Consider the following 9493-nt stretch of genomic DNA (forward strand, 5'->3'; position numbering starts at 1 on the left):
TGTATTTAGTATAGTTTTTTATTCATATATTAGCTAAATTATGCATATTATGGACAAAAGGTACTTAAAAGTGTTAAATTATGTTTTTCAGTCCAAATATGAAGCTCGGAAGCAAAAGGAAGCAAGAGAAGCGGTTAGGAGCTAGAGAGTGGAATGAAGAAGGAAACTTGATGTGCAAGCTGTCCCAGCTGTTTCTCAATGTTGAGAATGGAAGCTTGCTGATTTCTCAACATGTTTCTGGTTTCTTGCATTGCTATATCGTGATCATTATGTCTTTTCTCGGACGCGGTTATGAACCTTGTGAGTATTTCTTCTAAATTTGCCTTCTTTTCCGTCACCGACTCTTCCTTTTGATAGAATCCCCTCTCCCTCTGTTTGTATTTCCTCCTTAGCCTTTTTATATTCTTCGTATGGGAGCCATTCCTTCTTCGGTTTCCTCCAGTCTTCATCGTATCTATCGCCACTGGAATAAAATACTTGAGCCTTTTTATTTCCATTCTCGTCTCGATCACAATCCTTGGTAAGATGGGGGCCGCCACAATTTTCGCATCCTACCCTAATAGCATGGATCGCTTGATCCATTTTCGTCATTCTTCGGTCTAGGCTATCGAGTTTAGCTATTACCGCCGCCATGCCATCGTTCACCGAGTTTACTGCTCCACGACTCACCTCATTCCTCAGATTGTGGTATTCTCTAGAATGCTTAGAGAATTCTTCAATTAATTCCTTTATTTCCGGAGGTGGCTTTCGGGTGAGCGGGCCTTGTGAATCGAGTAGTTGCCTTGTGGTGACATTAACTCCATCATAAAAGATGGAGACCTCTTGTTGGCTATTAAGATCATGGTGTGGGCAATTTCTAAGTAGGCTCTTGTACCTTTCCCAAGCTTCATAAAGAGATTCTCCGGGTTGTTGCTCGAAGTTGGTAATGACTTTCTTTAGCTTGGCTATCTTGGAAGGTGGGCAGAAATGGTCAATGAACTCTTCTTTCATCTTGGCCCATGTGGTGACCGATCCGGGAGGGAGTGACTTCAACCAATCTTTTGCAGCGCCTTTAAACGTGACAGGAAGCATTCGAAGAAGCTGGGTCTCGCGTGGAACATTAGGCACGTTGAAGTAATCGACCACATCATTCACTTCATCCAAGTGCTTATAAGCGTCTTCATGATCTCTCCCGTAAAAAGGGATCTCCTTGAGTTGAGCGAGAATATGGCCCTTTAGCTCAAACGTAGCGGTTGCAGGAATTGCGGGTTGCACAAGTCCCGGGCCGGTGTCATCACGCATCCTCTTCTTCCACTCCCCCATGGGGACTTCATCGATGTTAGCCATAGTGATAGCTAACTCGGAATCGGTTTCGTGCTCGGAAATATGCTCTTCTTTTTCCTCGTTCTCGTACTCGATATCTTCGTGAATTGGTTCTTCAATTGTTAACGAGGCACTGGATGCTCCTGATTTGCTGCCTTTCTTCTTGCTGAAAACAGATTTCAAGTTCTTGAGTGGTGAGTTCTTTGAAGTTGCGGTTTCTCCTACGACTTTTCCTTTGCTTCTCTTTAGTGCGGATTCTGGGTCTTCCAAAGGTGGTACTAGAGGTGTGTCCGATCCTCGGGTCATGAAACAGCTAAAAAAAACGAAACAAAAGAAACGAAACGCGTAAAAGGAACAAAAACGGAATAAAAAATAAAATAAAATAAAGACTAAAACAGCGATGGACTCGCCGAGTCGACACGAGTGCACTCGGCGAGTGCAAGAAAAAAAACAGAAAAGAAAATTTTCTAGTAAAAAAAACAGAATTGTAATAAAACTAAGTCTACTTACTGGATTTGCTTTGTAAATAACTTTGTGTAAGATAAATCCCACACAAAGGATCGATTAAACTAGACTTTATTATTAATTTTAGAACCGTTCCCCGTCAACGGCGCCAAAAACTTGATGTGTGTAAAACCCACTAGTTTTAAACCTACTTTTAATTATAAAATAACACACAAAAGGCAGTGAACCTATCAATTGTGGTATAGCTAAATAAGTAGGATATCGAACACAGGGAACGACAAATTAAACTAAAAACTAATTTAATCTAAGTTAATTAAAAAGCAGGGGTTGTTCTCTAGTTTTACAAGACTAGAAACTTACTAATTATTACTAATTTAAAGCTAGAAAATAACAATTTCACTAGATTCAATAATTGGAAAGGAACTTCTGTTTAGTTCAACTTGGTTAACTCTATGGTTGATTTTTAAGGTAATAGTGCAACGGATTAATTCTTTCGTTGGTTACCGATTCAAGTGATTAGGTTCATGTTCACTACCCTAATCCTTAGCAAATAAACTAACTCAAACAGTGGCCAATTGCTTAATTTAATTATATTTACTAGATTAATTATTCGGGTTAAGTTAGACTTGCAATAGTTAACTAATTTAGTCTTTTTAATTAACCTCTTGTTTGATAGTCATCTTACAAGCTTGCACATGAATTTACTCAATTTTCTTATTAATTCTAGTTTCATATTCATTAATCCTAGACATATAACTACGTGGTCACAATATATCATATGAGGACAATAATCAATAGATGTTCATGCTAATCAATTATCTTCCTATTAACAGAAAATTAATTATAATTCACACACAAGGTTCTTTAGCAAGCTAAAATAACAAAAATTCACCAACTTAAAATTAATCCTACCAATCAATCAAACCATATTGTCAACTTTGTATCCCCAAACAGAAGTCTAAAGGTTTTAGCTCATAATTAAAGTAAATAACAACAAACAATCAAAGTCAAATTGCTTAGTCATGATGAATAAACAAAAGAATAAATGAAATGATGAAATTTTGCCTTAATTACTCTCGGGAATCGAATTCTAGCTTCCTTCGTTGTCTTCTAGGGTTTTTCAGGCTTCTCAATCGTAGCAAGATACTTCTGAATCGTCCCAGAACTCCCCCTCATCGATCTGTGGAGTTATCTTTAAAAAAGCGATCCGACTCGTCGAGTCAAGTAATGACTCGTCGAGTCCCTCTCACATTCCCCGTATTGCGATAACTATCTGGGATCCCGAGTCATTATCCTTTTGATTCCTCGACCGGACTCGTCGAGTAGCTATCTGACTCGACGAGTAGAAGCTTTTTTTAGTGTTTTTCCTTCTTCATTCCACTCTCTAGCTCCTAACTGCTTCTCTTGCTTCCTTTTGCTTCCGAGCTTCATATTTGGACTGAAAAACATAATTTAACACTTTTAAGTACCTTTTGTCCATAATATGCGATAATTTAGCTAATATATGAATAAAAAACTATACTAAATACACACTAAATATGCACATATCAGTTTTAAAACATGAAGTATGTAAAGGTTTAAAAGTGATTAAAGGATTTATTTGATCTCACATATGTAATATATGAATTGGAGCCTCATAACTCCATAATTGGTATTGGAATCATTCATATATGATTAAAAGTAATATAATGTCTTAATTGAAAAAAGAGAATAACATATATGTTTTCAGGTTATATGAATCAATCTAGTAGAGTCTATGCAGTGAAAAATGTCAATGTTGCGACTATCTCTCCATTGTTACTTCTATTGAGCTTTTAGAGTTTCTAGTAACCTAATCTCCACTTTAGGGATTTAAATCATCCTGTTTACCATGTCGATATTTGTATTGGGTGTTTCTTAATCATTATTAAGTGTTGAAGAGTTCATTGAAACCATTCATACAACAAGTAGACCCTTAGTAAAGTATATTGCCCTTATAGGAAAAAGTATGCACTTTCATTAACTTTCAATAGATACACAGTTCATGTGGAATTATTTTGTTAATTCACATGGGCTGTCTGAGAGGATTTTACTTTTATCCTTTTATCTTTGTCTTTTGGGTTAAGTTTTTCTTTCAATCACCTCCGTTAGTATTATAATGTTAAGTAGTGAATGTATTAGAGTATTTGTAGCTTAGGAAGTTTGGGAATCATAATTTACTTATTAAGTAGGGTAAAAGAGGAATACTTATGCCTAATTAAACTTGTATAGGTGAAGATTAAGTTTTATATTTGTTGGGAGTTAAAGTAAAAACTTCTTGCAATATTAAGGGGAATATTTCTTACCTTGGAACACTTGTCCCTGCTATAGGATGTACTTTGACTTGTATTTTCTTCCATGTGCAATACTATAACTATATATTGCTTGGATACTATGTGTATACGTTTAACATCCTAAAGTACATTTTTCTTTCTTTCTTTTGTTCTTTTTTTTGAAAATCAATCATGTCATCTAAAATAAGGGTTCAACCCATAACACTCATAAAACCAATGTATCACAAACATAATCGAAATGCGAAAGCTGAGTTTTAATTTTAAAATTCATAACACAAAATATAATTATAGATAAGTGTCGTGCCCTCATTTTTTAAAACCGATGGAAACTTTTCTTTACACTTTAAAATAATGAGTTGTCTTTGTTGCGGAAAATACAAGTTTAATAAAACATTTTGAGATAACAAATATTGTTTCATAATATTAAAATACCAATGATGTCATAATTAATATTCAACATAGATTACAACATAAATACTTAAAGGTCTTGAAAACTATTACAAGCTCATATCTTATTTCACTCGACATCCTATTTAATTTCTAACAGCCTTAGTTTCGATACCTGTTATGCATATAAATTGAGTGGGTCAGGTTTGTGAAAATCTGATGGTGAGATACATAGGGTTTTCAAGCCTATAATAATTTAATGATATTAAATCATATTAATAATCCTTCAAAAATAAACATTACCAAACAATATAGATATACATAAATCCAACGTAAATATCTATAAGACACTCTACCCAAACATACTCATATAAACGATTCTCATAAATCTTATTTCAACGATTATATAGAAGAGTCACCTAACCTGATGAATCTTTTAAGTAACTGTTTGACTACACAACTAGGGGATTCATTGGCCAGTGTAAGTCATTTAAAGGCAACCAATGTTCAAAGTATTTGATAAATATGGTATTCTATTTTATCTACGTCTCTAGGTTATAAATCTACATTAGCAACGAAATTCACAAGACCGTCTAGGATAATCAAGTGTTGTCAGAGTAAATCTTACTATGGTAGATGACTCAAACATACTTTCCGGTTGTCTGAATCAGACACATTATTTATAGTTGTCTAAAATGTTTATATATATATATATATATAAAATGTTTAACGAAAATCTTATTCACAATAAAGATGACGTTTCAATAATCAAGAAATGGTAGCCTCGTTTCTTTAAGCTTTTTTAATTGTAAATATTATACATTTTCTTTTGTAAATGATTTTTTTGGCTGTAATGTTTTTTTCCCCTTCTTAGCCGTAATTTTCCTTCGTTGCCATATTAGTCACAATTTTCTTTGAGTTTTTATTATATTTTTTTCTTAGTGTTTTTAAATTTTGTATTTGATCGATCATTTTAATACGTGTCTTGAGCTCTTATTCAACGTTTCATTATCTTTGTTTTTTAATATTTTACGTAAGAAAATGAAGTACGAAAGGCTAAACGTTTTATTTATCGTGATTATTATGTTTTTTTTTTTTTTTTTTTTTTAATATTTTTCAGATTTAAGAAAAATAGATTTTTTTATCGAATGGATATCCATTGGGTTCCCCGAATCCGATGGAGATTTTTCTACCCGAACCCATTGGGGATTAGGCAGATTGGAGGCGGGTACGAATTTGAGTATCAGAGTTCGGGTGTGGGGATGGGTTTTATAGTATCCGTCAAAATCCGCCCCCGTTTGCATCTCTAGCAACAACATAGTAATTGCCATTTTTTTTTAAGAATTGTATGCCATTAAACTGGAATCTGGAAAAACCATTCGTGGCATCTAGTCGTGAGCATCAATATATTTATGCAACAAACATGAAATTAGAGTAATTTGTATTTTCAAAATAGCATGTACCTTATTTACGCCATCATTTTTCCAGTATTAGTGTTGAGTAGTACAAAATCGAATTCATGAACATAGTATGTGTTATAACTAATAAAAAATCGAATTTATCACTAGTTGAGTAATAAAAATGTGATACACATTATCAAAATCATAACCTGGTAAATGTTTTCTTAAGTAGATAAAAGCTAGCACCACCATCGTTTTTTGATGGCGACACCCATGGTAGTGGGTGTGTGAAGGTTGCTCCACCTAGACGTGTCATGTCGTGTCGTCTCGGGTTCGTGTCGTGTCAATACATTAAACGGGTTGAAAGGATTTGACCCTAACCCGACCCGTTTAATTATCGTGTCGTGTCGTGTCAATCGGTTTATTTTCGTGTCGGGTTTCGGGTTAAGGTTTAGACCTTGTAAATATGTTGTAACATATCGGGTTGAAGTATTTTAGTGGTTGGAAAGTAGGAGTTATGGAGGCAAAAAGAAAAAAGTGAAACACTGGAGTTATGAGATGGAATGACAAAATTTATAGTAAGTTTAAAAGGAAAAATGAAAAGAGTTAAAGTTGGGGAGCAAAAAGGATAGGTGGCGAGGATGACTAAAATTAAGTAACTTTGAAAATTTGAATATTACTTCTAATTCTTGAGTTTGGCCCACTACAAGTCTATAACATATAGTATACTTATAAAAATATGAAATTTATTATAAATAATATATAATTAAACGGATCATATTCGAGTCATCTTCGAGTTGAAAGTCTTAACCCTAACCCTACTCGTTTAATTATAGTGTTGTGTCAACCCGTTTACATGAATGTGTCAAAATCTCTACCCCTAACCTGCTAATTTCGTGTCGTGTCATGTTTTGCCAGGTCTAGCTCCACCATCTCTACGTACATTTACATACTTTTTTATATTTTATGAAGAACACGCATAATCAGTTTTAGATCCACGTCACTGAAGTTCTGTTTGGCTACTTCAATTGCAGTAGAGAGAATCACGGGCGGAGGTCGGCAAGCATGAGAGAGAGGATTTAGGGGTTTTAAAGAAATAAGTAGGGTGGAAATAAGTTTCGTGGTTGGTAGTTATGGTTTATGGAGGTGCGATGGTTATGACAGATAGGGTTACTGGAGGTGAGCTAGTGGTCAGATGATGGTGCATTGGCATTGGTTGTAGGAGTGACGGAAAAGAGAACGTTTTTGCTTACCGGTTCCACATACTCCTTCAAGGTTTCCAGAAGAACAACCTACTGAACAATTAAGGAGAGATATGGTGATGGTAAACGGTGGTGATGAAGAGACGAAGATGGATGTGCGATGGTGGTTAAGGCGGCTGTTGAGATCAGGGTTTCTAGAAAAGGGGAGAGAACACATTAATATTTGTGGTTTCTTTCCGGATTTCAATGAGTTTTCAAATTTGAAAAATTTGTTTTACATAAAATTCAAGGAATTTGAAAGTCTTTCAGCTAAATTAGATAATACTGAAATATGAGAAAAGATACGAGACGCCGGCACAATAAAATAAGATATATGCATTGCAGTGGATGTTTGTAATTACTGTATTATCATTTGGACGATATAAATTATAATACTATTTTATTAGTGGTTACTTGTATTATTAGTTTAATGGTTTGGACGTCTTAAAAAAAGTATTATTATATTCAACCTAGTGATAGAAATAATTAGATTTCTTTATATATATATATATATATATATATATATATATATATATATATATATATATATATATATATATATTTCTTTTTTTGCACTTAAGAGTTTGGCCACAATTGTTTATGGTACAGTAAGCTTGCCTAGTCATCGACTTCATCACACATATTTCTCTTGCCTATTCCAGCTACTTCAAATGAATGTAGATCGATTTCACCATTCATCTTTCCATCTTTAATAACTTCACATACATTGATTGTTACACTCCACCATCATCGACCACCGTCAACGCCTTTTGCCCGACGGTTTCCTGATTTCCATCCCCAAGTTCCTCAATCATCACAGATGAAGAAAAATTGACCTTCTCACTTTGCTCTTTGGTTGTGGCCTTTGCTGTTAGACAAAAAGTGGTATTGGCACCACCGAAAAAAAATGGTGTTTGTGCGTGTTCTTTTACACCAAGGTGACTTTCAAAAAATCGAAGTGGTGTCTTTATCATCGCCGATTTCGGAAATTCAATTGAAGTGATAAACATTTGTTTACCATTTTTCGATTAAGGTAAACTTGTGTCTTGCGCGTTCTGATTTAAAGTAAAGTTCCCACACCCCATAGTTTATTTACAGACGTTTTAATGTTCTTAGTTGACTTCATATGACTTGTAATGATGTAATTATTTCTGTGATTAGAAAATTGCGTTGTAAGACTTTTTTTTATCCTTGATGTTGTTCTTTTTTTTTTTTTTTTTTTTTTTTTTTTTTTTTTTATAAATAAGTTTGAAGGTCATCATGTTGTATTTTGTATGCTTTGAATATTCATCTTATGATATTAATGAATCTGGTGTTTTGTACCCCTCTGATAAGGCATTTATGGACATGGCTGAAAGTGTCATCCGTAACGAAGAAAAACTTCATCTCTCATTTGGGCTTTCAACCTAAAGTTTCTTGAATGTCGGGATTGTTTCATGGTGATAGGTTACCTCATCCTTCAATAAAAAGTAAAAAGTAAGTGTATCTAGCTAGTATAGAGTGATTTTGACACTTTCTTTTCTAAGGTAGCATTTAGAAATCATTTGTATTCCAATTGCAAAAGTATTTTTGAAAAAACATATATTTGTATGTTGAATATGAGAAAAAACTATACATTATAGGAGTAGCCAATGAGGAAAATCATTTCAATTAGAATAGGAGATTACAGTCAATTAATGTATTTGATCTAACAAATGTATGTTACCTTTTTGATCTATGAGAATGTTTGACATATGTTGCCTAGTTAGATAGTTGGTATCATTTAGGGATTTTGAAGCTCACTGATATGTTTCCTTTTTAATGTTTAATTACTTAACTACATTACTCCAACCAAAAAGCTATTAAAGGAAGAGTTGCATCTTTCCATTAGTACTGGAGCAACAATGCTAAGGTAAACCATCAATTTCTAAAAGGTGAATTCTTATGTGTTGCTATTATTCTTCTCTATATTATAAACCTAAATTTTCCTGAAAAAATGGTCAAACTGGTTAACAAGGATATAAGTTCTAGAAGGTGGTGAGTAAAGTTTTGCCCAGTAATGGAAAATCGACTAGAAATGTGTTTCAACTGTGAATGTTTCGGTATGTTATAGGTTAAAAGTTAATTACCAAAAATTGATAAATTATCATATATTATGAGAAGGAGAACGAAACATTCCTTAAAAGGGTGTGGATACCTTCTCTATCACAATGCGTGTTAAAGTCATGAGGGCAGCAGATCCCATAAGAACTCTGCAATTAAACATGCCTGGGCGAGAGCAATCTAGGGATGGGTGATCCCCTGGGAAGTTTTCGTGTCGGGAGCCCAAAGCGGATAATATTCTGATACGTGCTAGAGGGGGATGTAGGCCTGGCAATGGAGCGGGTTTTGACCCTGATATGATCCA

This window comes from Lactuca sativa, chromosome 5 (genome assembly GCF_002870075.4).
Source record: "Lactuca sativa cultivar Salinas chromosome 5, Lsat_Salinas_v11, whole genome shotgun sequence".
NCBI classification, from domain to species: domain Eukaryota; kingdom Viridiplantae; phylum Streptophyta; class Magnoliopsida; order Asterales; family Asteraceae; genus Lactuca; species Lactuca sativa.